Source organism: Chiloscyllium plagiosum, unplaced genomic scaffold (assembly GCF_037043375.1).
Source record: "Chiloscyllium plagiosum isolate Xiang-an unplaced genomic scaffold, Cpla_swu_hap1 HiC_scaffold_4, whole genome shotgun sequence".
NCBI classification, from domain to species: Eukaryota; Metazoa; Chordata; class Chondrichthyes; order Orectolobiformes; family Hemiscylliidae; genus Chiloscyllium; species Chiloscyllium plagiosum.
Window position 1 is genome coordinate 29572344 of NW_028270142.1, and position 27996 is coordinate 29600339.

The 27996-nt window shown below is 56.3% G+C and overlaps 1 protein-coding gene across 1 annotated transcript in view; it reads left to right on the top strand.

Moving 5' to 3' along the window:
- The first annotated feature begins 8410 nt into the window (after positions 1 to 8410).
- The window catches only part of acvr1l (activin A receptor, type 1 like), an 87975-nt gene continuing 68389 nt past the window's right edge, over positions 8411 to 27996 (top strand). The window contains exon 1 of the mRNA XM_087986058.1: positions 8411 to 8536. The gene's annotated coding sequence lies outside the window, so the exon portion shown is untranslated. The remainder of the gene's footprint in view (positions 8537 to 27996) is intronic.

Consider the following 27996-nt stretch of genomic DNA (forward strand, 5'->3'; position numbering starts at 1 on the left):
TCATTATTTTGCTTTCCATCTATGGACTTTGAAAATTACACCATTGGTGGCTTCAGAGGATTATGGGATAGACAAGAAAGTAGAGTTGAGCCCATAATCAGATAAATCATAATCCTCTTGTGATGGAGCAGGCTTGAGGGCTTGAATTACCTACTCCTAATTTCAGATGGTATATTTTTATTTCGTATGATATTTTTTAGTTATGACCTCATAACAGTAAGATCTGCACTTCTAATTTCAGCTGCACAATTTGTTCATTCACTGACTGTGTCAACCTCCTTTATAGTAATGATGTAGCTTCTTAAATGGTGTACACAGATGTCTATGTGACTAATGCATCACCAATAGCATTGCACCTTGGCTGCCGTGTCTTGGTTAGTTTGTGGGCTTCCTTGTAAAGGCATTCTCTGTCTTTTCGCAGAGGTTTGTGAGAAACCCTCTCCTTTGCCAGCAGTTTTATAATTGTTACTAATCTGAAGTTCAATATCATCTTGCTTGAAATCCATTGATTCTTTGTACTGTGGCTAGTAATTGCAGCTACCTCTTAGGTTTGCAAGCCAGTTAGTAAACTCGTGACCCTAAGAAAGCTTAGACTTTGGTTGTCCTTTGTAATGTGTATCTACATCAGAGGTGAAAAAAGACCTGAAACTAATTTAAATAGCTGAAATATGAGCTTGCACTAAACAAAGCTAATCAGCTGTTGGATGACGCTACATTTAACTGCCACAATCCAACAGCCAGTTGCTGTAAACACAATTTAATATTTTAGATAACGTTCTGTAAGTTCTCTGACATTCAGCAATAATACCTCTCTACAGAACTCCATCTAATCACTCTCCTTGCACCTATTCTTCTCCATTTATCAAATTATATGTTATAAATGCACTACATAAGCATACTTAAATGTAAGCTGTAATTTTATTCAAGTATTAACAGGGTTCGCTGCAAACTATGTTTAATAAACCTGACTCTGGACCAGATCCAGATTTTTAGTATCACTTTTAAACTGAGTGTATACCAAAATCTTTCCCTGTGCCCTAGTAAGATGATGAAAATTATAGTGGAATGGAAGTGAAATTAGGGTTGAAATGAGCAAACATTTTATTGAAGCAGAATCTTTTAAAGCCAAATTTTAAAAATTTTGGGCTGTTTTCAAATGAATGAAACTCAAAAATGTGATACTGTTCCATCAAAGCATTACTGGTTTCTATAGGTATTCACATTGATTAACTCATTCATTGATTAACATGGGCTATGTGCAAGATGTTCAGTTTTCAGCAATACCTGTTGTAGTTCAGCCATAACTTGATGCTCACTTTAAACTGATCTAGTTCAAGTGTCTATGTTTTGTAATCATTGTTTTAAAAATCGTTTACATCTTAAATCAGTATTACAGCAATTGGTATCTTTGAAGGAAATTGTAGCAGTATTTTAAAGGACATGAACAAACTTTATAATAGTGTCATGATTTGGAGGTGCCGGTGTTGGACTGGGGTGTACAAAGTTAAAAATCACAAAACACCAGGTGATCGTCCAACAGGTTTAATTGGAAGCACACTAGCCTTACAACTGTGACCTCCACAACCACTAGCTCTGAAAGCTAGTGCTTCCAATTAAACCTGTTGGACTATCACCTGGTGTTGTGTGTGATTTTTAACTTTATAATAGTGTGTCATTTAGTCTTGACATGGTGCTGATTTCTAAAGTTTTTTAACTGAGCACAATATCAGACTAAACACTACTGCTGAAGTCTGGTTTCTAATGGATAAAATCAGTTTAGGAGTATGGATTGAATTGACAGAAACATCGCAATTTCTGTAATTTCATTTTCCCAGCTTGGTAATAACTACAGTATATTAAGGGAACAGGATTCGAGCGCACCCCTGCTCTCAGATAAATATAGTAGAATGTAAGGGATAAGACCTTGGCCTTGGCGAAGTTCTTAACACTCCTGGTTTGGAATCAGCAGGTCATGGGTTCAAGCCCCACTTCAGAGACTAGAGCACATAATCATTGCTGAAACTTCAATGTGCTGGGGATGGTACTGTTGAAAATACCTGTACCTTCTTTCAGGTTAACTTTAAATTGGAGATCTCCTCTGTCAAGTTCAAGTTTCCATGGCCCAATTTAAAGGAAGGAAAGATAATTCTTCATGTATCCTGGCCAATATTTGTCCCTTGACCAGTACAGACAAAAAGCCTATAATCTGATCATTTATCTCTCTTTTTATTTGGTACAACTTGGCTGTCACATTTCTGAAGTAACCCATTGGTTCGGATGTCCGGAGATGCATATCAATTTCTTTCTTTCATCTTTGCCCAGAAATACGTTTGATGCCCTTTCTCCAATAACTACTCAAAAACACATTAGACAGGATTAATTATTAGCTACTTTCAAGGCCAGTGTTCATTTTTCAGGAAACATTCCACTGTCACAATTTTTATTTTCGTTGGTAAAGGAAGTTTTGAGCAGAGCAATTGACTGTTAGTAATTCCATTACAGAAATGTAAGATGAAGGGTGACATCTTTAATGTAGTTTGCAGAACCTGGGGTGAAACTTGCAGCAAATGTAGCATATTCCTTCTCCATTTTGATAATAAGACTTTCGGTAGTTTGAATAATCAGTCTGCCCTGATAATATTTAAACATTGCAATTTGGCTTGACAGCCATTTTTACCTCTAAATGAATCCATACTTGCCCATTGCATCCAAAATTAATTCCAATATTGTGCTTTTGGAGAGAATTGAAGCCTGTCCACTGATTAGAATAATTTCATTTGAAAATATTATCTGCAAGAATCTTTTTAATAAATTGAGGTCATAACAAACCACTACACTTCAAGATGGTTTAGTCATGTTAGGATGTTCCTCTGAGGTATAGGGTATAACGTAAGTGCAGAACATTTTTCCAAATGATCCTTAATAATACTCAGCATTTTGCCTTTTTGTTATTAACTCATATTTATCAAAATTTTCGATATCCATCGAGCAATGTGCCTTCAAATTTCAAGTTGCAAACTCAGGTTTACCTTGGTTTTCCAAATGTTAGGAGGAGTTGAGGAATAGATATTGTCTATTTGATATTGCCCTGTCGGCCTGCTGTTTTGATTAACTTCCTAACCAACTGCTATCCATTTCAAAAGTAGAAAGCTTGTTTCCTGAAACCTTGACTTGCAGTTCCAACCACCCCCTTTCAATACTTTGTTGGGGAATTTACCCTGATACAAACAATATTTCTTCTCCCAATCTATCCATATATAGAATCATAGAGTTATACTGAATGAAATAGACCCTTTGGTCCAACTCTTTTGTGCCGACCAGATATCCTAAACTGATCTGGTCCCACTTGCCAGCATCTAAGCCCTTAAGTATTCATGTACTTGTCCAGATGCCTTTTAAATGTTGTAATTGTACCAGCCTCCACCACCTTTGACAGTTCATTCTATACATGCACAACCCTCTGCTTGAAAATGTTGCCCCTCAGGTCCCTTTTAAATCTTTCCCCTCTCATCTTAAACCTATGGCCTCTAGTTTTGGACTCCACTACCTTGGGAGAAGTACCTTGGCTATTCACCTTATTGATGCCCCTCATGATCTTATTAACCTCTATAAGGTCACCCCTTAGCATCTGCTGCTCCAGGGAAAGATGTCCCAGCTCATTCAAGTCTGGCCTCATAATTCAAACCATCCAATCACAGCAATGTCCTTAACTCTTCTCTGAACCTTTCCAGCATCTTCCTATACCAGTAGTTCCTGTACCTTTTCCTACTGTTGACAGTGCATAAAAAACATGGTTATGCAAGTACCATTGCATTCCCAAATCAAAGGAACCCACATCATTTGTATTATTAAAGTTTGTCAGAGCTGAACATTCCCACTAAAGTATTTTAAACAATGCCAAAACTAGTGACACCGGTTCTATCCCACCAGTGAAGGATTTGTAGTAAAGCAAATCTTGTTTTGAAATTGTAGTTAGCTTTGTAGAGTTTGTTCATACTCTATTAACATAGTGCTCTCAAGAAAAATGAAGAAATGAATTGTAAAACTTGGTTAAACCAAAATACATTGTCTGCAAATGTTTGCAATGAAGCGTATTGAAGTTTAGGAGAACAGAAAATGAAGTGTTTTTGCACAGTTATTTACCAGTGCTGCCTTTAAAAAAAATTAATGGAGGAGATGGTGTAAAGTAATGTTGCTAAATTAGTAATACAGAGGTCCAGGCTCTTAATGTGGCAGCAGAGGAAATTTAAATTCAGTTAACAATTGAAAATTAGTCTTGAAAGATCCATCTAGTTTTTTTATGGAGGGAAATTTGCCATCAGGCCTCTGTGACTCCAGGCCTACAGCAATGTGCTTGCCAATTAACTGCTCTCTGAAATAGTCTAGCAAGCCACTCAGTTCAAGGACAGTGAGGGATGGGCAACAACCTCACTAGCAATGCCCATATCCCATAAAAGAATACAACATTTAAAAAAATGATATTTAAGCATTGATTGCAGAAAATTGCAGAAATGTTTCCATCACAAGTTAATATGTTTGCTTTCAGTTAAAGGAGAAGGAACAATGGTGAGTGGGAGGGAGAATTTAAAACATCTTTTAGAATTTGTCTTAAAGGTCCTCTTGTTTTTTGGGGGTGGAGTACTTTAATAAAGTAAACTTTCCTTCTCCTTTTGTGGATTAAAATTTGTACTACAACAGTGAGAGTAAATAGTTATATTGTGTAAGTATTTGATGCTGGGAGTCTTTTTAAAAAAACTTGTATAAATATAACAACACAAATGCAAGATCTAATAATCTTCTGGACTGAGACTTTGGTTTAAATGAGCAATGTGTATTTTCTTACTTCAGTAATAGCGTTGCTCTATATTTTTTGCAACATGTTAAAAAGAATGAAGCCATGTCTACAATATGACAATCATTTAAATGTATAAAGTAAACTGAAATTTATTATTTTAATAATCCTTGAGATTAAAAATATTCAATGAAGTGTTTAATTCATGGTCTGGAGCTGAAATATTTATAGTGTATAAGCTATTTAAAATTTTTGAAGGATTTTGTTATACAACTTTATAGAGAAAATGCCATATGAAAGTATTAATGCATGAAAACTAATAGATAATTCTCAAATTAAACTGAAGTCCATTTTTAGAATGTATGACAGTGTACTATTGAGCTGAATGCTGTGTGCCATTTTAGCTCTACTTTTGTTCTTTATTTTTGTACTTTGTGCACACAAGGCCTATCTTTTATATGAAGTTATTTGTATATCTTCAGTATTACGTTGTAGGTGCCTTCATGAGATTTTTTTTAAAAAATGGAATACAATTTTAGATTTTGTAAACGTTTAGGCACTTATTGTAGACCTCAATTTATCATAGTACAAGGGTGTGTTCTCCTTGGAAAAATATTAGTATTTATGTTACACATTTAAATCCGATTAAAGGAATATTTTAAAAGAATCGAGTGCTTCTGTCACATTGATTTGCATTCTTAATTTTCATAAATAAAAAATGGTTATATAAAATACTTAATAGCCAGCAGTATGTCGTAGAAATAATTATTTTATTTGTTGTATACAGTAAGATAGGTATTTCACTTTCCAGCACTTCTTTTCCGATTAGTTTATTGTTAAATTGCAGACTACCTTATTATGTTTGTCTAGGGCTCAGCAGTGATTCAATTTGTTCCCACCAAGACATATTATACCTGGGGCTGTAGTTTTAAAATTCCTTGCATCTTGGTCCTGACACTAACCATGAAGAGGGAATCCATTGTGAGAGTCTATTTGCAGGTTTAAAATGGCAGCACTGCATGATGTGCAAATCTGGTCAATTGGTACCACATCCACACCCTCCATGACCAACACTCAGTAGTGATGTGCACAATTTACAAGATGCAGTGAAGAAATTCACCAAGATTCCTTAGACAGCATCTTCCAAACCTACAGCCACTTGTATCTAGAAGGTATCTTGTATCAAGGGCAGCAGATGCATGGAAACAACACCATTTGTTCCTATCTAAACCACTCATGATCCTGAACTGGAAATATATTATTGTTCCATCATTGTGGCTGGGTCAAAATCTTGGAATGTTATCATTAATGGCATTGTGGATCTAACTGCAGTATGTGGACTGTAGCAGTTCAAGAGACCAGCTCACCACCACCTTCTTAGAGGCAAGTAGGGACAGGCAATGAATGCTGGCCCAGCCAACGACATCCATATCTCTCAAGTAAACAAAAAACAGAGCCAAGTATAATTTAATAAATTTAATGGGTTTCTTGATACAATCATGTGTTTGTGGGGGAACTGTGTGCACACATGATGCAAAAGCTGGTATTTAAAGGAATCATTCAGTTCTACAAAGGATGACTAAGGAAATGGCTGAGAAAAGTATGAAGAAGAGTCACTGCTATGAGAGGGATGGTGGCTCGAGTTCTCAGGTGGTTTCCTGTACATACAAACTACACTGTCAGTACGCACATTCAGATTATGCATTGTCAAGATGTATACACACTGTTGGACTGTACACTAAGACTACATATAAACTGCCAGACTGTACACATTCACAGACAGTACTCATTCACTATCAAGAGTGTGCACACTACAGATTTACTGTCAGACTACACACAGATTGGATACATTCACCTTCAGTCTGCACAGATTCACAGACTACACTTTCACTGTCAGATTACACACAGACTGTACGCAGACTATATATTCACTGTCAGTGTGCACAGATTGTACACAGACTATACACATTTGCTCTCAGACTGTACACATTCACAGACGACACATTGTCAGAATGTACACACTGTCAGAATGTATGCATTCACTGTCAGTACAAATTCATATACTGTACAGTCACTGTCAGACTGTACATTCTTGATGTCAGACTATACACACCCACAGACTGCACATTGTCAAACTGTACACACAGACTGCACATTGTCAGACTGTACATAGACTGTAACACACCAACATACTGCAGTCAGACTGTACATACTCTGTCAGACTGTACACACCCATAGACTGCACATTGTCAAACTGTACACATTCACTGTCAAACGGTATACACCCACAGACTGCACATTGTCAGACTGTATGTACTCACTAGGTAAAAACAATGACGACAGATGCTTGAAACCAGAGTCTAGATTAGAGTGGTGCTGGAAAAGCACAGCAGTTCAGGCAGCATCCGAGGAGCAGTAAAATCGACGTTTCGGGCAAAAGCCTGATGAAGGGCTTTTGCCCGAAACATCAATTTTACTGCTCCTCGGATGCTGCCTGAACTGCTGTGCTTTTCGTGCGCCACTCTACCCTAGACTGTATGTACTCACTGTCAGACTGCACATTGTCAGACTGTACACATCCACAGACTGCACATTGTCAGACTATACACACTCACTGTCAGACTGTACGCACCCCCACACTGCACATTGTTTCAGACTGTACACACCCACAGACTGCACATTGTGGGTGTGTACAGTCTGAAACAATGAGCAGTGTGTGGGTGTGTAGTCTGAAACACACTGCACATTGTCAGATTGTACACACCCACACACTGCACATTGTTTCAGACTGCACACACCCACAGCCTGCACATTGTCAGATTGTACACACCCACACACTGTACATTGTTTCAGACTGTACACACCCACACACTACATTGTTTTAGACTGTACACACCCACACACTACATTGTTTTAGACTGTACACACCCACACACTACATTGTTTCAGACTGTACACACCCACACACTGCTCATTGTTTCAGACTGTACGCACCCACACACTGCTCATTGTTTCAGACTGTACGCACCCACATACTGCACATTGTTTCAGACTGTACGCACCCACACACTGCACATTTTTTCAGACTGTACACATCCACACACTACATTGTTGCAGACTGTACACACCCACACACTGCACATTGTTTCAGACTGTACACACCCGCACACTGTACATTTTTCAGACTGTACACACCCACAGACTGAACATTGTTTCAGACTGAACATTGTTTCAGACTGTACACACCCACAGACTGAACATTGTTTCAGACTGAACATTGTTTCAGACTGTACACACCCACAGACTGAACATCGTTTCAGACTGTAGACACCCACATACTGAACATTGTTTCAGACTGTACACACCCACAGACTGAACATTGTTTCAGACTGTACACACCCACACACTGCACATTGTTGCAGACTGTACACACCCACACACTGCACATTGTTGCAGACTGTACACACCCACACACTGCACATTGTTGCAGACTGTACACACCCACACACTGCACATTGTTGCAGACTGTACACACCCACACACTGCACATTGTCAGACAGTGCACAGTGAGTTGTGTCTAGCCGGCGCGCGGTGCGTTGCGTGCTGACGTCATGCCGCAGTGTCGGGCCCGAGCCTCACCCTGAGGAGCCGGGAGCTGCAGGCCCAGGAGCGGGGGCTTTCTCAGCCCGAGCCGTGCGGAACCCAGCGGGAGGCCCGGCACCAGCACCGGAACCGGGGGGAGGGGTAAGAGCAGAAACACACCGTTCGTAGAGATCGGGGGGGGGCGGGGGGAAGAGAGAGAGACTGGGGGGGGGGGGGAGAGAGAGACTGGGGGGGGGGGGAGAGAGAGACTGTGGGGGGGGAGAGAGAGAGAGACTGTGGGGGGGGAGAGAGAGAGAGACTGGGGGGGGGGGGGGAGAGAGAGAGAGACTGGGGGGGGGGAGAGAGAGAGACTGTGGGGGGGGGGGGAGAGAGAGACTGTGGGGGGGGGGGAGAGAGAGACTGTGGGGGGGGAGAGAGACTGTGGGGGGGGGGGGAGAGAGAGACTGTGGGGGGGGGGGAGAGAGAGACTGTGGGGGGGGGGGAGAGAGAGACTGTGGGGGGGGAGAGAGAGAGACTGGGGGGGGGGGGGGAGAGAGAGACTGTGGGGGGGGAGAGAGAGACTGTGGGGGGGGGGGGGAGAGAGAGACTGTGGGGGGGGGGGAGAGAGAGACTGTGGGGGGGGAGAGAGAGAGACTGGGGGGGGGAGAGAGAGACTGGGGGGGGGAGAGAGAGACTGGGGGGGGGAGGGAGAGAGAGACTGTGGGGGGGGGGGAGAGAGAGACTGTGGGGGGGGGGGAGAGAGAGACTGTGGGGGGGGGGAGAGAGAGAGACTGTGGGGGGGGGGAGAGAGAGAGACTGTGGGGGGGGGGAGAGAGAGACTGTGGGGGGGAGAGAGAGAGACTGGGGGGGGGAGAGAGAGACTGGGGGGGGGAGAGAGAGACTGGGGGGGGGAGAGAGAGACTGGGGGGGGGAGGGAGAGAGAGACTGTGGGGGGGGGAGAGAGAGACTGGGGGGGGGAGAGAGAGACTGGGGGGGGAGAGAGAGACTGGGGGGGGGAGGGAGAGAGAGACTGGGGGGGGGAGGGAGAGAGAGACTGGGGGGGGGAGGGAGAGAGAGACTGGGGGGGGAGAGAGAGAGAGAGACTGGGGGGGGGAGACAGAGAGAGAGACTGTGGGGGGGGAGAGAGAGAGAGAGACTGTGGGGGGAGAGAGAGAGAGACTGTGGGGGGAGAGAGAGAGAGAGACTGTGGGGGGGGGAGAGAGAGAGAGACTGTGGGGGGGGAGAGAGAGAGAGAGACTGTGGGGGGGGGGAGAGAGAGAGAGAGACTGTGGGGGGGGGAGAGAGAGAGAGAGACTGTGGGGGGGGGAGAGAGAGAGACTGTGGGGGAAGAGAGAGAGAGAGACTGTGGGGGGGAGAGAGAGAGAGACTGTGGGGGAAGAGAGAGAGAGAGACTGGGGGGGAGAGAGAGAGAGACTGTGGGGGGGGGAGAGAGAGAGAGACTGTGGGGGGGGGAGAGAGAGAGAGACTGTGGGGAGGGGAGAGAGAGAGAGACTGTGGGGGGGGGGAGAGAGAGACTGTGGGGGGCGGAGAGAGAGACTGTGGGGGGGGGAGAGAGAGACTGTGGGGGGGGAGAGAGAGACTGTGGGGGGGGGAGAGAGAGACTGTGGGGGGGAGAGAGAGAGAGAGACTGTGGGGGGAGAGAGAGAGACTGAGGGGGGGGAGAGAGAGACTGAGGGGGGGGAGAGAGAGACTGTGGGGGGGGAGAGAGAGAGAGAGACTGTGGGGGGGGGGAGAGAGAGAGAGACTGTGGGGGGGGGAGAGAGAGAGAGAGAGAGAGAGACTGTGGGGGGGAGGAGAGAGAGAGAGAGACTGTGGGGGGGAGAGAGAGAGAGACTGTGGGGGGGGAGAGAGAGAGAGAGACTGTGGGGGGGGGAGAGAGAGAGAGAGAGACTGTGGGGGGGGGAGAGAGAGAGAGAGAGACTGTGGGGGGGAGAGGGAGAGAGAGAGAGACTGTGGGGGGGGGAGAGAGAGAGACTGTGGGGGGGGGAGAGAGAGAGACTGTGGGGGGGGGAGAGAGAGAGAGACTGTGGGGGGGGGGAGAGAGAAAGACTGTGGGGGGGGGGAGAGAGAGACTTGGGGGGGGGGAGAGAGAGACTGGGGGGGGGGGAGAGAGAGAGACTGTGGGGGGAGAGAGAGAGACTGTGGGGGGGGAGAGAGAGAGAGAGACTGTGGGGGGGGGAGAGAGAGAGAGACTGTGGGGGGGGGGAGAGAGAGAGACTGTGGGGGGAGGAGAGAGAGAGAGACTGTGGGGGGGGGAGAGAGAGAGACTGTGGGGGGGGGAGAGAGAGAGACTGTGGGGGGGGGAGAGAGAGAGTCTGTGGGGGGGGGGAGAGAGAGAGAGAGACTGGGGGGGGGAGAGAGAGAGAGAGACTGTGGGGGGGGAGAGAGAGAGAGAGACTGTGGGGGGGGAGAGAGAGAGAGAGACTGTGGGGGGGGAGAGAGAGAGAGAGACTGTGGGGGGGGAGAGAGAGAGAGAGACTGTGGGGGGGGAGAGAGAGAGAGAGACTGTGGGGGGGGAGAGAGAGAGAGAGACTGTGGGGGGGGAGAGAGAGAGAGACTGTGGGGGGGAGAGAGAGAGAGACTGGGGGAAGAGAGAGAGAGAGACTGTGGGGGGGAGAGAGAGAGAGACTGTGGGTGGGGGAGAGAGAGAGAGACTGTGGGTGGGGGAGAGAGAGAGAGACTGTGGGGGGGGGAGAGAGACTGTGGGGGGCGGAGAGAGAGACTGTGGGGGGCGGAGAGAGAGACTGTGGGGGGGGAGAGAGAGACTGTGGGGGGGGGAGAGAGAGACTGTGGGGGGGGGAGAGAGAGACTGTGGGGGGGGAGAGAGAGACTGTGGGGGGGGAGAGAGAGACTGTGGGGGGGGGGAGAGAGAGACTGTGGGGGGGAGAGAGAGAGAGAGAGACTGTGGGGGGGAGAGAGAGAGAGAGAGAGACTGTGGGGGGGGAGAGAGAGAGAGAGACTGTGGGGGGGGAGAGAGAGAGAGACTGTGGGGGGGAGAGAGAGAGAGAGAGACTGTGGGGGGTGGAGAGAGAGAGAGACTGTGGGGGGGAGAGAGAGAGCGACTGTGGGGGAAGAGAGAGAGAGAGACTGTGGGGGGGAGAGAGAGAGACTGTGGGAAGAGAGAGAGAGACTGTGGGGGGGAGAGAGAGAGAGACTGTGGGTGGGGGAGAGAGAGAGAGACTGTGGGTGGGGAGAGAGAGAGAGACTGTACGGGGGGGGGAGAGAGAGACTGTGGGGGGCGGAGAGAGAGAGACTGTTGGGGGGGGGAGAGAGAGACTGTGGGGGGGGGAGAGAGAGACTGTGGGGGGGGGGAGAGAGAGACTGTGGGGGGGAGAGAGAGAGAGAGAGACTGTGGGGGGGGGGAGAGAGAGAGACTGTGGGGGGGGGAGAGAGAGAGAGAGACTGTGGGGGGGGGGAGAGAGAGAGAGAGAGACTGTGGGGGGGGGAGAGAGAGAGAGAGACTGTGGGGGGGGGAGAGAGAGACTGTGGGGGGCGGAGAGAGAGACTGTGGGGGGGGAGAGAGAGACTGTGGGGGGGGAGAGAGAGACTGTGGGGGGGGGAGAGAGAGACTGTGGGGGGGAGAGAGAGAGAGAGAGACTGTGGGGGGGGGAGAGAGAGAGAGAGACTGTGGGGGGGGAGAGAGAGAGAGAGACTGTGGGGGGGGAGAGAGAGAGAGACTGTGGGGGGAGAGAGAGAGAGAGAGACTGTGGGGGGGAGAGAGAGAGAGAGAGACTGTGGGGGGGAGAGAGAGAGAGAGACTGTGGGGGGAGAGAGAGAGAGACTGTGGGGGGGGGAGAGAGAGAGAGAGACTGTGGGGGGGGGGGAGAGAGAGAGAGAGACTGTGGGGGGGGGAGAGAGAGAGAGAGACTGTGGGGGGGGGAGAGAGAGAGACTGTGGGGGAAGAGAGAGAGAGAGACTGTGGGGGGGAGAGAGAGAGACACTGTGGGGGAAGAGAGAGAGAGAGACTGGGGGGGAGAGAGAGAGAGACTGTGGGTGGGGGAGAGAGAGAGAGACTGTGGGGGGGGGAGAGAGAGAGAGACTGTGGGGGGGGGAGAGAGAGACTGTGGGGGGCGGAGAGAGAGACTGTGGGGGGGGGAGAGAGAGACTGTGGGGGGGAGAGAGAGAGAGAGAGACTGTGGGGGGAGAGAGAGAGACTGTGGGGGGAGAGAGAGAGACTGAGGGGGGGGAGAGAGAGACTGTGGGGGGGAGAGAGAGAGAGAGACTGTGGGGGGGGGGGAGAGAGAGAGAGACTGTGGGGGGGGGGAGAGAGAGAGAGACTGTGGGGGGGGGAGAGAGAGAGAGAGAGAGACTGTGGGGGGGAGGAGAGAGAGAGAGACTGTGGGGGGGGAGAGAGAGAGAGACTGTGGGGGGGGAGAGAGAGAGAGAGACTGTGGGGGGGGGAGAGAGAGAGAGAGAGAGACTGTGGGGGGGGAGAGGGAGAGAGAGAGAGAGACTGTGGGGGGGGAGAGAGAGAGACTGTGGGGGGGGGAGAGAGAAAGACTGTGCGGGGGGAGAGAGAGAGAGACTGTGGGGGGGGCGAGAGAGAGACTGGGGGGGGGAGAGAGAGACTGGGGGGGGGAGAGAGAGAGAGACTGTGGGGGGAGAGAGAGAGCTGTGGGGGGGGAGAGAGAGAGAGAGACTGTGGGGGGGGGAGGAGAGAGAGAGACTGTGGGGGGGAGGAGAGAGAGAGAGACTGTGGGGGGGGGAGAGAGAGAGACTGTGGGGGGGGAGAGAGAGAGTCTGTGGGGGGGGGAGAGAGAGAGAGAGACTGTGGGGGGGGAGAGAGAGAGAGAGACTGTGGGGGGGGAGAGACAGAGAGAGACTGTGGGGGGGGAGAGAGAGAGAGAGACTGTGGGGGGGGGGAGAGAGAGAGAGACTGTGGGGGGGAGAGAGAGAGAGACTGTGGGAAGAGAGAGAGAGAGACTGTGGGGGGGAGAGAGAGAGAGACTGTGGGTGGGGGAGAGAGAGAGAGACTGTGGGGGGGGGGGAGAGAGAGACTGTGGGGGGGGGGAGAGAGAGACTGTGGGGGGCGGAGAGAGAGACTGTGGGGGGGGAGAGAGAGACTGTGGGGGGGGAGAGAGAGACTGTGGGGGGGGGAGAGAGAGACTGTGGGGGGGGGAGAGAGAGACTGTGGGGGGGGAGAGAGAGACTGTGGGGGGGAGAGAGAGAGAGAGAGACTGTGGGGGGGGAGAGAGAGAGAGAGAGACTGTGGGGGGGGGAGAGAGAGAGAGAGACTGTGGGGGGGGAGAGAGAGAGAGACTGTGGGGGGGAGAGAGAGAGAGAGAGACTGTGGGGGGTGGAGAGAGAGAGAGACTGTGGGGGGGAGAGAGAGAGCGACTGTGGGGGAAGAGAGAGAGAGAGACTGTGGGGGGGAGAGAGAGAGAGACTGTGGGAAGAGAGAGAGAGAGAGACTGTGGGGGGGAGAGAGAGAGAGACTGTGGGTGGGGGAGAGAGAGAGAGACTGTGGGTGGGGGAGAGAGAGAGAGACTGTGGGGGGGGGGAGAGAGAGAGACTGTGGGGGGCGGAGAGAGAGACTGTGGGGGGGGAGAGAGAGACTGTGGGGGGGGGAGAGAGAGGACTGTGGGGGGGGAGAGAGAGACTGTGGGGGGGGAGAGAGAGACTGTGGGGGGGAGAGAGAGAGAGAGAGACTGTGGGGGGGGGAGAGAGAGAGAGAGAGACTGTGGGGGGGAGAGAGAGAGAGAGAGACTGTGGGGGGGGGAGAGAGAGAGAGAGACTGTGGGGGGGGAGAGAGAGAGAGACTGTGGGGGGGAGAGAGAGAGAGAGAGACTGTGGGGGGGGGAGAGAGAGAGAGACTGTGGGGGGAGAGAGAGAGCGACTGAGGGGGAAAGAGAGAGAGAGAGACTGTGGGGGGGAGAGAGAGAGAGACTGTGGGTGGGGGAGAGAGAGAGAGACTGTGGGGGGGGGAGAGAGAGAGAGACTGTGGGGGGGGGAGAGAGAGACTGTGTGGGGCGGAGAGAGAGACTGTGGGGGGGGAGAGAGAGACTGTGGGGGGGGGGAGAGAGAGACTGTGGGGGGGGAGAGAGAGACTGTGGGGGGGAGAGAGAGAGAGAGAGACTGTGGGGGGAGAGAGAGAGACTGTGGGGGGAGAGAGAGAGACTGTGGGGGGGGGAGAGAGAGACTGTGGGGGGGGAGAGAGAGAGAGAGACTGTGGGGGGGGAGAGAGAGAGAGACTGTGGGGGGGGAGGAGAGAGAGAGAGACTGTGGGGGGGCGAGAGAGAGAGAGACTGTGGGGGGGGGAGAGAGATAGAGAGACTGTGGGGGGGGAGGAGAGAGAGAGAGAGACTGTGGGGGGGAGGAGAGAGGAGAGAGAGAGACTGTGGGGGGGGAGAGAGAGAGAGACTGTGGGGGGGGAGAGAGAGAGACTGTGGGGGGGAGAGAGAGACTGTGGGGGGGGGAGAGAGAGAGAGAGACTGTGGGGGGGGAGAGGGAGAGAGAGAGAGACTGTGGGGGGGGAGAGAGAGAGACTGTGGGGGGGGGAGAGAGAGACTGTGGGGGGGGAGAGAGAGACTGTGGGGGGGGGAGAGAGAGACTGTGGGGGGGGGAGAGAGAGACTGTGGGGGGAGAGAGAGAGAGAGAGACTGTGGGGGGAGAGAGAGAGAGACTGTGGGGGGGAGAGAGAGAGAGAGACTGTGGGGGGGGAGAGAGAGAGAGAGACTGTGGGGGGGGGGGAGAGAGAGAGAGACTGTGGGGGGGAGAGAGAGAGCGACTGTGGGGGAAGAGAGAGAGAGAGAGACTGTGGGGGGGAGAGAGAGAGCGACTGTGGGGGAAGAGAGAGAGAGAGACTGTGGGGGGGAGAGAGAGAGAGACTGTGGGAAGAGAGAGAGAGAGACTGTGGGGGGGAGAGAGAGAGAGACTGGGTGGGGAGAGAGAGAGAGACTGTGGGTGGGGGAGAGAGAGAGAGACTGTGGGGGGGGGGAGAGAGAGACTGTGGGGGGCGGAGAGAGAGACTGTGGGGGGGGAGAGAGAGACTGTGGGGGGGGAGAGAGAGACTGTGGGGGGGGGGAGAGAGAGACTGTGGGGGGAGAGAGAGAGAGAGAGACTGTGGGGGGGGAGAGAGAGAGAGAGAGACTGTGGGGGGGGAGAGAGAGAGAGAGACTGTGGGGGGGGAGAGAGAGAGAGACTGTGGGGGGGAGAGAGAGAGAGAGAGACTGTGGGGGGGGGAGAGAGAGAGAGACTGTGGGGGGGAGAGAGAGAGCGACTGAGGGGGAAGAGAGAGAGAGAGACTGTGGGGGGGAGAGAGAGAGAGACTGTGGGTGGGGGAGAGAGAGAGACTGGGGGGGAGAGAGAGAGAGACTGGGTGGGGGAGAGAGAGAGAGACTGTGGGTGGGGGAGAGAGAGAGAGACTGTGGGGGGGAGAGAGAGAGACTGTGGGGGGGAGAGAGAGAGCGACTGTGGGGGAAGAGAGAGAGAGAGACTGTGGGGGGGAGAGAGAGAGAGACTGTGGGAAGAGAGAGAGAGAGACTGTGGGGGGGAGAGAGAGAGAGACTGGGTGGGGGAGAGAGAGAGAGACTGTGGGTGGGGGAGAGAGAGAGAGACTGTGGGGGGGGGGAGAGAGAGACTGTGGGGGGCGGAGAGAGAGACTGTGGGGGGGGAGAGAGAGACTGTGGGGGGGGGAGAGAGAGACTGTGGGGGGGAGGAGAGAGACTGTGGGGGGGAGAGAGAGAGAGAGAGACTGTGGGGGGGGAGAGAGAGAGAGAGAGACTGTGGGGGGGGGAGAGAGAGAGAGAGACTGTGGGGGGGAGAGAGAGAGAGACTGTGGGGGGGAGAGAGAGAGAGAGAGACTGTGGGGGGGGAGAGAGAGAGAGACTGTGGGGGGAGAGAGAGAGCGACTGAGGGGGAAGAGAGAGAGAGAGACTGTGGGGGGGAGAGAGAGAGAGACTGTGGGTGGGGGAGAGAGAGAGAGACTGTGGGGGGGGAGAGAGAGAGAGACTGTGGGGGGGGGAGAGAGAGACTGTGTGGGGCGGAGAGAGAGACTGTGGGGGGGGAGAGAGAGACTGTGGGGGGGGGAGAGAGAGACTGTGGGGGGGGAGAGAGAGACTGTGGGGGGGAGAGAGAGAGAGAGAGACTGTGGGGGGAGAGAGAGAGACTGTGGGGGAGAGAGAGAGACTGTGGGGGGGGAGAGAGAGACTGTGGGGGGGGGAGAGAGAGAGAGAGACTGTGGGGGGGGAGAGAGAGAGAGACTGTGGGGGGGGGAGAGAGAGAGAGAGACTGTGGGGGGGCGAGAGAGAGAGAGACTGTGGGGGGGGGGAGAGAGATAGAGAGACTGTGGGGGGGAGGAGAGAGAGAGAGAGACTGTGGGGGGGAGGAGAGAGAGAGAGAGACTGTGGGGGGGAGGAGAGAGAGAGAGAGACTGTGGGGGGGAGAGAGAGAGAGACTGTGGGGGGGGAGAGAGAGAGAGACTGTGGGGGGGGGAGAGAGAGAGAGACTGTGGGGGGGGAGAGAGAGACTGTGGGGGGGGGAGAGAGAGAGAGAGACTGTGGGGGGGGAGAGGGAGAGAGAGAGAGACTGTGGGGGGGGAGAGAGAGAGACTGTGGGGGGGGGAGAGAGAGACTGTGGGGGGGGGAGAGAGAGACTGTGGGGGGGGGAGAGAGAGACTGTGGGGGGGAGAGAGAGAGAGAGAGACTGTGGGGGGGAGAGAGAGAGACTGTGGGGGGAGAGAGAGAGACTGTGGGGGGGAGAGAGAGAGAGAGACTGTGGGGGGGGGAGAGAGAGAGAGACTGTGGGGGGGAGAGAGAGAGCGACTGTGGGGGAAGAGAGAGAGAGAGACTGTGGGGGGGAGAGAGAGAGAGACTGTGGTGGGGGAGAGAGAGAGAGACTGTGGGGGGGGGAGAGAGAGAGAGACTGGGGGGGGGAGAGAGAGAGAGACTGGGGGGGGGAGAGAGAGAGAGACTGTGGGGGGGGAGAGAGAGAGACTGTGGGGGGGGAGAGAGAGACTGTGGGGGGGGAGAGAGAGACTGTGGGGGGGGGAGAGAGAGACTGTGGGGGGGAGAGAGAGAGAGAGAGACTGTGGGGGGGAGAGAGAGAGACTGTGGGGGGGGAGAGAGAGAGAGAGACTGTGGGGGGGGAGAGAGAGAGAGAGACTGTGGGGGGGCGAGAGAGATAGAGAGACTGGGGGGGAGGAGAGAGAGAGAGAGACTGTGGGGGGGGAGAGAGAGAGAGACTGTGGGGGGGGAGAGAGAGAGAGACTGTGGGGGGGGAGAGAGAGAGAGACTGTGGGGGGGGGAGAGAGAGAGAGAGACTGTGGGGGGGGGAGAGGGAGAGAGAGAGAGACTGTGGGGGGGGAGAGAGAGAGACTGTGGGGGGGGGAGAGAGAGAGACTGTGGGGGGGGAGAGAGAGAGACTGTGCGGGGGGAGAGAGAGAGACTGTGGGGGGGGGGAGAGAGAGACTGGGGGGGGGAGAGAGAGACTGGGGGGGGGGAGAGAGAGAGAGACTGGGGGGGGGGAGAGAGAGAGAGACTGTGGGGGGGGAGAGAGAGAGAGAGACTGTGGGGGGGGGAGAGAGAGAGAGAGACTGTGGGGGGGAGAGAGAGAGAGAGACTGTGGGGGGGGGAGAGAGAGACTGTGGGGGGCGGAGAGAGAGACTGTGGGGGGCGGAGAGAGAGACTGTGGGGGGGGGAGAGAGAGAGAGAGAGACTGTGGGGGGGGGAGAGAGAGAGACTGTCAGGGGGGGAGAGAGAGAGACTGTGGGGGGGGGGAGAGAGAGAGAGAGACTGTGGGGGGGGGAGAGAGAGAGAGAGACTGTGGGGGGGGGAGAGAGAGAGAGAGACTGTGGGGGGGGAGAGAGAGAGAGAGACTGTGGGGGGGGGAGAGAGAGAGAGAGAGAGAGAGAGAGACTGTCGGGGGGGAGAGAGAGAGAGAGAGAGACTGTGGGGGGGGAGAGAGAGAGAGAGACTGTGGGGGGGGGAGAGAGAGAGTCTGTGGGGGGGAGGAGAGAGAGAGAGACTGTGGGGGGGGGAGAGAGAGAGACTGTGGGGGGGGAGAGAGAGAGTCTGTGGGGGGGGGGAGAGAGAGAGAGAGACTGTGGGGGGGGGAGAGAGAGAGAGAGACTGTGGGGGGAGAGAGAGAGAGACTGTGGGGGGGAGAGAGAGAGAGAGACTGTGGGGGGGGAGAGAGAGAGAGACTGTGGGGGGGGGAGAGAGAGAGAGACTGTGGGGGGGAGAGAGAGAGAGACTGGGGGAAGAGAGAGAGAGAGACTGTGGGGGGGAGAGAGAGAGAGAGAGACTGTGGGAAGAGAGAGAGAGAGACTGTGGGGGGGAGAGAGAGAGAGACTGTGGGTGGGGGAGAGAGAGAGAGACTGTGGGTGGGGGAGAGAGAGAGAGACTGTGGGTGGGGGAGAGAGAGAGAGACTGTGGGGGGGGGGAGAGAGAGAGAGAGACTGTGGGGGGGGGGAGAGAGAGACTGTGGGGGGGGAGAGAGAGACTGTGGGGGGGGGAGAGAGAGACTGTGGGGGGGGGAGAGAGAGACTGTGGGGGGGAGAGAGAGAGAGAGAGACTGTGGGGGGGGAGAGAGAGAGAGAGAGAGAGAGACTGTGGGGGGGGAGAGAGAGAGAGAGACTGTGGGGGGGAGAGAGAGAGAGAGACTGTGGGGGGGAGAGAGAGAGAGAGACTGTGGGGGGGGGAGAGAGAGAGAGACTGTGGGGGGGAGAGAGAGAGCGACTGTGGGGGGAAGAGAGAGAGAGAGACTGTGGGGGGGAGAGAGAGAGAGACTGTGGGTGGGGGAGAGAGAGAGACTGTGGGGGGGGGAGAGAGAGAGAGACTGTGGGGGGGGGAGAGAGAGACTGTGGGGGGCGGAGAGAGAGACTGTGGGGGGGAGAGAGAGACTGTGGGGGGGGGAGAGAGAGACTGTGGGGGGGGGAGAGAGAGACTGTGGGGGGGAGAGAGAGAGAGAGAGACTGTGGGGGAGAGAGAGAGACTGAGGGGGGGATAGAGAGACTGTGGGGGGGGAGAGAGAGAGAGAGACTGTGGGGGGGAGAGAGAGAGAGACTGTGGGGGGGCGAGAGAGAGAGAGACTGTGGGGGGGGAGAGAGATAGAGAGACTGTGGGGGGGAGGAGAGAGAGAGAGAGACTGTGGGGGGGAGAGAGAGACTGTGGGGGGGAGAGAGAGACTGTGGGGGGGGGAGAGAGAGAGAGAGAGACTGTGGGGGGGGAGAGGGAGAGAGAGAGAGACTGTGGGGGGGGAGAGAGAGAGACTGTGGGGGGGGGAGAGAGAGAGACTGTGGGGGGGGGAGAGACTGTGGGGGGGGGAGAGAGAGAGACTGTGGGGGGGGGAGAGAGAGAGACTGTGCGGGGGAGAGAGAGAGACTGTGGGGGGGGGGGAGAGAGAGACTGGGGGTGGGGGGAGAGAGAGACTGGGGGGGGGGAGAGAGAGAGAGACTGTGGGGGGAGAGAGAGACTGTGTGGGGGGAGAGAGAGACTGTGGGGGGGGAGAGAGAGAGAGAGACTGTGGGGGGGGGAGAGAGAGAGAGACTGTGGGGGGGGGAGAGAGAGAGAGAGAGACTGTGGGGGGGAGGAGAGAGAGAGAGACTGTGGGGGGGGGAGAGAGAGAGAGAGACTGTGGGGGGGGGAGAGAGAGAGACTGTGGGGGGGGGGAGAGAGAGAGAGAGACTGTGGGGGGGAGAGAGAGAGAGACTGTGGGGGGGGAGAGAGAGAGAGAGAGACTGTCGGGGGGGAGAGAGAGAGAGAGAGAGAGAGACTGTGGGGGAAGAGAGAGAGAGAGAGACTGTGGGGGAAGAGAGAGAGAGAGAGACTGTGGGGGAAGAGAGAGAGAGAGACTGTGGGGGAAGAGAGAGAGAGAGACTGTGGGGGGGAGAGAGAGAGAGACTGTGGGGGGGAGAGAGAGAGAGACTGTGGGGGAAGAGAGAGAGAGAGACTGTGGGGGGGAGAGAGAGAGAGACTGTGGGTGGGGGAGAGAGAGAGAGACTGTGGGGGGGGGAGAGAGAGAGAGACTGTGGGGGGGGAGAGAGAGAGAGACTGTGGGGGGGGGGAGAGAGAGACTGTGGGGGGGGGAGAGAGACTGTGGGGGGGGAGAGAGAGACTGTGGGGGGGGGAGAGAGAGACTGTGGGGGGGAGAGAGAGAGAGAGAGACTGTGGGGGGAGAGAGAGAGAGAGACTGTGGGGGGGGAGAGAGAGAGAGAGACTGTGGGGGGGGAGAGAGAGAGAGAGAGAGACTGTGGGGGGGGAGAGAGAGAGAGAGAGAGACTGTGGGGGGGGAGAGAGAGAGAGAGAGACTGTGGGGGGGGGGAGAGAGAGAGAGAGAGACTGTGGGGGGGGAGAGAGAGAGAGAGAGACTGTGGGGGGGGAGAGAGAGAGAGAGAGAGACTGTGGGGCGGGAGAGAGAGAGAGAGAGACTGTGGGGGGGGGAGAGAGAGAGACTGTGGGGGGGGGAGAGAGAGAGACTGTGGGGGGGAGAGAGAGACTGTGGGGGGGGAGAGAGAGACTGTGGGGGGGAGAGAGAGAGAGACTGTGGGGGGGAGAGAGAGAGACTGTGGGGGGGGAGAGAGAGAGACTGTGGGGGGGGAGAGAGAGAGACTGTGTGGGGGGGGAGAGAGAGAGAGACTGTGGGGGGGGGGAGAGAGAGAGAGACTGTGGGGGGGGAGAGAGAGAGAGAGACTGTGGGGGGGGGGAGAGAGAGACTGTGGGGGGGGGAGAGAGAGACTGTGGGGGGGGGGAGAGAGACACTGTGGGGGGGGGAGAGAGAGACTGTGGGGGGGGAGAGAGAGACTGTGGGGGGGGAGAGAGAGACTGGGGGGGGGGAGAGAGAGACTGTGGGGGGGGAGAGAGAGAGAGACTGTGGGGGGGGGAGAGAGAGAGACTGTGGGGGGGGGAGAGAGAGAGACTGGGGGGGGGAGAGAGAGACTGGGGGGGGGAGAGAGAGAGAGACTGGGGGGGGGAGAGAGAGAGAGACTGTGGGGGGGAGAGAGAGACTGTGGGGGGGGAGAGAGAGAGAGAGACTGTAGGGGGGGAGAGAGAGAGAGAGACTGTGGGGGGGGGAGAGAGAGAGAGAGACTGTGGGGGGGGAGAGAGAGAGAGAGACTGTGGGGGGGAGAGAGAGAGAGACTGTGGGGGGAGAGAGAGACTGTGGGGGGGGGGAGAGAGAGAGAGAGAGACTGTGGGGGGGGAGAGAGAGAGAGAGACTGTGTGGGGGGGAGAGAGAGAGAGACTGTGGGGGGGAGAGAGAGAGAGAGACTGTGGGGGGAGAGAGAGACTGTGGGGGGGGAGAGAGAGAGAGAGACTGTGGGGGGGGAGAGAGAGAGAGAGAGAGACTGTGGGGGGGGGAGAGAGAGACTGTGGGCGGGGGAGAGAGAGAGAGAGACTGTGGGGGGAGAGAGAGAGAGAGACTGTGGGGGGAGAGAGAGAGAGAGAGACTGTGGGGGGAGAGAGAGAGAGAGACTGTGGGGGGGGGAGAGAGAGAGAGACTGTGGGGGGGGAGAGAGAGAGAGAGAGAGAGAGACTGTGGGGGGGAGAGAGAGAGAGAGAGACTGTGGGGGGGAGAGAGAGAGAGACTGTGGGGGGGGGAGAGAGAGAGAGAGACTGTGGGGGGCAGAGAGAGAGAGAGAGACTGGGGGGAGAGAGAGAGAGAGAGACTGTGGGGGGGAGAGAGAGAGAGAGACTGGGGGGGGGGAGAGAGAGAGAGAGACTGTGGGGGGGAGAGAGAGACAGTGGGGGGGGGAGAGACAGAGAGAGACTGTGGGGGGGGAGAGAGAGAGAGAGAGAGAGACTGTGGGGGGGGAGAGAGAGACTGTGGGCGGGGGAGAGAGAGAGAGAGACTGTGGGGGGAGAGAGAGAGAGAGAGACTGTGGGGGGAGAGAGAGAGAGAGAGACTGTGGGGGGGAGAGAGAGAGAGACTGTGGGGGGGGGGAGAGAGAGACTGGGGGGGGGAGAGAGAGACTGGGGGGGGGAGAGAGAGAGAGACTGTGGGGGGAGAGTGAGAGACTGTGGGGGGGGAGAGAGAGAGAGAGACTGTGGGGGGGGGAGAGAGAGAGAGAGAGACTGTGGGGGGGAGGAGAGAGAGAGAGACTGTGGGGGGGAGGAGAGAGAGAGAGACTGTGGGGGGGGAGAGTGAGAGACTGTGGGGGGGGAGAGAGAGAGAGAGACTGTGGGGGGGGAGAGAGAGAGAGACTGTGGGGGGGGGAGAGAGAGAGATAGACTGTGGGCGGGGAGAGAGAGAGAGAGACTGTGGGGGGGGGAGAGAGAGAGAGAGAGAGACTGTGGGGGGGGAGAGAGAGAGAGAGAGACTGTGGGGGGGGAGAGAGAGAGAGACTGTGGGGGGGGGGGAGAGAGAGAGAGAGAGAGACTGTGGGGGGGGGAGAGAGAGAGACTGTGGGGGGGGGAGAGAGAGAGACTGTGGGGGGGCGAGAGAGAGAGACTGTGCGGGGGGAGAGAGAGAGACTGTGGGGGGAAGAGAGAGACTGTGGGGGGGAGAGAGAGAGAGACTGTGGGGGGAGAGAGAGAGAGACTGTGGGGGGAGAGAGAGAGACTGTGGGGGGAGAGAGAGAGAGAGACTGTGGGGGGAGAGAGAGAGAGAGACTGTGGGGGGAGAGAGAGAGAGAGACTGTGGGGGGAGAGAGAGAGAGACTGTGGGGGGGAGAGAGAGAGAGAGACTGTGGGGGGGGGAGAGAGAGAGAGAGACTGTGGGGGGGGGAGAGAGAGAGAGAGACTGTGGGGCGGGGAGAGAGAGAGAGAGACTGTGGGGCGGGGAGAGAGAGAGAGAGACTGTGGGGGGGGAGAGAGAGAGAGAGACTGTGGGGGGGGAGAGAGAGAGAGAGACTGTGGGGGGGGAGAGAGAGAGAGAGACTGTGGGGGGGAGAGAGAGAGAGAGACTGTGGGGGGGGGGAGAGAGAGAGAGAGACTGTGGGGGGGGGAGAGAGAGAGAGAGACTGTGGGGGGGGGAGAGAGAGAGAGAGACTGTGGGGGGGGGAGAGAGAGAGAGAGACTGTGGGGGGGGAGAGAGAGAGAGAGACTGTGGGGGGAGAGAGAGAGAGACTGTGGGGGGGAGAGAGAGAGAGACTGTGGGGGGGAGAGAGAGAGAGAGAGAGAGACTGTGGGGGGGGGAGAGAGAGAGAGAGACTGTGTGGGGGGGAGAGAGAGAGAGACTGTGGGGGGGGAGAGAGAGAGAGAGACTGTGGGGGGGAGAGAGAGACTGTGGGGGGGGAGAGAGAGAGAGAGACTGTGGGGGGGGAGAGAGAGAGAGACTGTGGGGGGGGGAGAGAGAGACTGTGGGCGGGGGAGAGAGAGAGAGACTGTGGGGGGAGAGAGAGAGAGAGACTGTGGGGGGAGAGAGAGAGAGAGAGACTGTGGGGGGAGAGAGAGAGAGAGACTGTGGGGGGGGGGAGAGAGAGAGAGACTGTGGGGGGGGAGGGAGAGAGAGAGAGAGAGAGAGAGACTGTGGGGGGGAGAGAGAGAGAGAGAGACTGTGGGGGGGAGAGAGAGAGAGACTGTGGGGGGGGAGAGAGAGAGAGAGACTGTGGGGGGCAGAGAGAGAGAGAGAGACTGGGGGGAGAGAGAGAGAGAGAGACTGTGGGGGGGGAGAGAGAGAGAGAGACTGTGGGGGGGAGAGAGAGAGAGAGACTGGGGGGGGAGGAGAGAGAGAGAGACTGTGGGGGGGGAGAGAGAGAGAGACTGTGGGGGGGGGAGAGAGAGAGAGACTGTGGGGGGGGAGAGAGAGAGAGACTGTGGGGGGGGGAGAGAGAGAGAGACTGTGGGGGGGGAGAGAGAGAGAGACTGTGGGGGGGGAGAGAGAGAGAGAGACTGTGGGGGGGGAGAGAGAGAGAGACTGGGGGGGGAGAGAGAGAGAGAGACTGGGGGGGGAGAGAGAGAGAGAGACTGTGGGGGGGGGGAGAGAGAGAGAGACTGTGGGGGGCGGAGAGAGAGACTGTGGGGGGGGAGAGAGAGAGAGAGAGACTGTGGGGGGGGGAGAGAGAGAGAGACTGTGGGGGGGGAGAGAGAGAGAGACTGTGGGGGGGAGGGAGAGAGAGAGACTGTGGGGGGGAGGGAGAGAGAGCGACTGTGGGGGGGAGGGAGAGAGAGAGACTGTGGGGGGGAGGGAGAGAGAGCGACTGTGGGGGGGAGGGAGAGAGAGAGAGACTGTGGGGGGCGGAGAGAGAGACTGTGGGGGGGGAGAGAGAGAGAGAGAGACTGTGGGGGGGGAGAGAGAGAGAGACTGTGGGGGGGGAGAGAGAGAGAGACTGTGGGGGGGAGGGAGAGAGAGAGACTGTGGGGGGGAGGGAGAGAGAGAGACTGTGGGGGGGAGGGAGAGAGCGACTGTGGGGGGGAGGGAGAGAGAGAGACTGTGGGGGGGAGAGAGAGAGAGAGACTGTGGGGGGAGAGAGAGAGAGAGAGACTGTGGGGGGAGAGAGAGAGAGAGAGACTGTGGGGGAGAGAGAGAGAGACTGTGGGGGGGGGGGAGAGAGAGACTGGGGGGGGGAGAGAGAGACTGGGGGGGGGAGAGAGAGAGAGACTGTGGGGGGAGAGAGAGAGACTGTGGGGGGGAGAGAGAGAGAGAGACTGTGGGGGGGGAGAGAGAGAGAGAGAGACTGTGGGGGGGAGGAGAGAGAGAGAGACTGTGGGGGGGAGGAGAGAGAGAGAGACTGTGGGGGGGAGGAGAGAGAGAGAGACTGTGGGGGGGGGAGAGTGAGAGACTGTGGGGGGGGGAGAGAGAGAGAGAGACTGTGGGGGGGGAGAGAGAGAGAGAGACTGTGGGGGGGGGAGAGAGAGAGATAGACTGTGGGGGGGGGGAGAGAGAGAGAGAGACTGTGGGGGGGGGAGAGAGAGAGAGAGAGAGACTGTGGGGGGGGAGAGAGAGAGAGAGAGACTGTGGGGCTGTGGGGGGGGAGAGAGAGAGAGACTGTGGGGGGGGGGAGAGAGAGAGAGAGAGAGACTGTGGGGGGGGGAGAGAGAGAGACTGTGGGGGGGGGAGAGAGAGAGACTGTGGGGGGGGGAGAGAGAGAGAGACTGTGCGGGGGGAGAGAGAGAGAGACTGTGGGGGGAGAGAGAGAGACTGTGGGGGGAGAGAGAGAGAGACTGTGGGGGGAGAGAGAGAGAGACTGTGGGGGGAGAGAGAGAGAGAGACTGTGGGGGGAGAGAGAGAGAGAGACTGTGGGGGGGAGAGAGAGAGAGAGACTGTGGGGGGGAGAGAGAGAGAGAGACTGTGGGGGGGAGAGAGAGAGAGAGACTGTGGGGGGGGAGAGAGAGAGAGAGACTGTGGGGGGGGGAGAGAGAGAGAGAGACTGTGGGGGGGGGAGAGAGAGAGAGAGACTGTGGGGGGGGAGAGAGAGAGAGAGACTGTGGGGGGGGAGAGAGAGAGAGAGACTGTGGGGGGGGAGAGAGAGAGAGAGACTGTGGGGGGGGAGAGAGAGAGAGAGACTGTGGGGGGGGAGAGAGAGAGAGAGACTGTGGGGGGGGGAGAGAGAGAGAGAGAGAGACTGTGGGGGGGAGAGAGAGAGAGAGACTGTGGGGGGGGGAGAGAGAGAGAGAGACTGTGGGGGGGGAGAGAGAGAGAGAGACTGTGGGGGGGGGAGAGAGAGAGAGAGACTGTGGGGGGGGGGAGAGAGAGAGAGAGACTGTGGGGGGGGGAGAGAGAGAGAGAGAGACTGTGGGGGGGGAGAGAGAGAGAGAGAGACTGTGGGGGGGGGAGAGAGAGAGAGAGACTGTGGGGGGGGAGAGAGAGAGAGACTGTGGGGGGGGAGAGAGAGAGAGACTGTGGGGGGGGGAGAGAGAGAGAGAGACTGTGGGGGGGGGAGAGAGAGACTGGAGAGAGAGAGAGAGAGAGACTGTGGGGGGGGAGAGAGAGAGAGAGACTGTGGGGGGGGGAGAGAGAGAGAGACTGTGGGGGGGGAGAGAGAGAGAGAGACTGTGGGGGGGAGAGAGAGAGACTGTGGGGGGGGAGAGAGAGGAGAGAGAGACTGTGGGGGGGGAGGAGAGAGAGAGACTGTGGGGGGGGAGAGAGAGAGAGAGACTGTGGGGGGGAGAGAGAGAGAGAGACTGTGGGGGGGAGAGAGAGAGAGAGACTGTGGGGGGAGAGAGAGAGAGAGACTGTGGGGGGGGAGAGAGAGAGAGACTGTGGGGGGAAGAGAGAGAGAGAGAGAGAGAGACTGTGGGGGGGGAGAGAGAGAGAGAACTGTGGGGGGGGGAGAGAGAGAGAGACTGTGGGGGGGGAGAGAGAGAGAGAGACTGTGGGGGGGAGAGAGAGAGAGAGACTGTGGGGGAGGAGAGAGAGAGAGAGACTGTGGGGGGGAGAGAGAGAGAGAGACTGTGGGGGGGAGAGAGAGAGAGAGACTGGGGGGGGAGGAGAGAGAGAGAGACTGTGGGGGGGGAGAGAGAGAGAGACTGTGGGGGGGGAGAGAGAGAGAGACTGTGGGGGGGGGAGAGAGAGAGAGACTGTGGGGGGGGAGAGAGAGAGAGACTGTGGGGGGGGGAGAGAGAGAGAGACTGTGGGGGGGGAGAGAGAGAGAGACTGTGGGGGGGGAGAGAGAGAGAGAGACTGTGGGGGGGGAGGAGAGAGAGAGAGACTGTGGGGGGGGGAGAGAGAGAGAGACTGTGGGGGGGAGGAGAGAGAGACTGTGGGGGGGGAGGAGAGAGAGAGAGACTGTGGGGGGGGGAGAGAGAGAGAGACTGTGGGGGGGGAGAGAGAGAGAGACTGTGGGGGGGAGGGAGAGAGAGAGACTGTGGGGGGGAGGGAGAGAGAGAGACTGTGGGGGGAGAGAGAGAGAGACTGTGGGGGGGAGAGAGAGCGACTGTGGGGGGGAGGGAGAGAGAGAGAGACTGTGGGGGGAGGAGAGAGAGACTGTGGGGGGGGAGAGAGAGAGAGAGAGACTGTGGGGGGGGGAGAGAGAGAGAGACTGTGGGGGGGGAGAGAGAGAGAGACTGTGGGGGGGGAGAGAGAGAGAGACTGTGGGGGGAGGGAGAGAGAGAGACTGTGGGGGGGAGAGAGAGAGAGACTGTGGGGGGAGGGAGAGAGAGAGACTGTGGGGGGGAGAGAGAGAGAGAGAGACTGTGGGGGGGAGGGAGAGAGAGAGACTGGGGGGGAGGGAGAGAGAGAGACTGTGGGGGGGGAGAGAGAGAGACTGTGGGGGGGAGGGAGAGAGAGAGACTGTGGGGGGGGAGAGAGAGAGACTGTGGGGGGGGAGAGAGAGAGAGAGACTGTGGGGGGGGAGAGAGAGAGAGACTGTGGGGGGGGGAGAGAGAGAGAGACTGTGGGGGGGGGAGAGAGAGAGAGAGAGACTGTGGGGGGGGGAGAGAGAGAGAGAGACTGTGGGGGGGGAGAGAGAGACTGTGGGGGGGAGAGAGAGACTGTGGGGGGAGAGAGAGAGACTGTGGGGGGGGGGAGAGAGAGAGACTGTGGGGGGGGGAGAGAGAGAGAGACTGTGGGGGGGGAGAGAGAGAGAGACTGTGGGGGGGGAGAGAGAGAGAGACTGTGGGGGGGGGAGAGAGAGAGACTGTGGGGGGGGAAGAGAGAGAGAGAGACTGTGGGGGGGGGAGAGAGAGAGACTGTGGGGGGGGAGAGAGAGAGACTGTGGGGAGGGGAGAGAGAGAGAGGGGGGGGAGAGAGAGAGACTGTGGGGGGGGAGAGAGAGAGACTGTGGG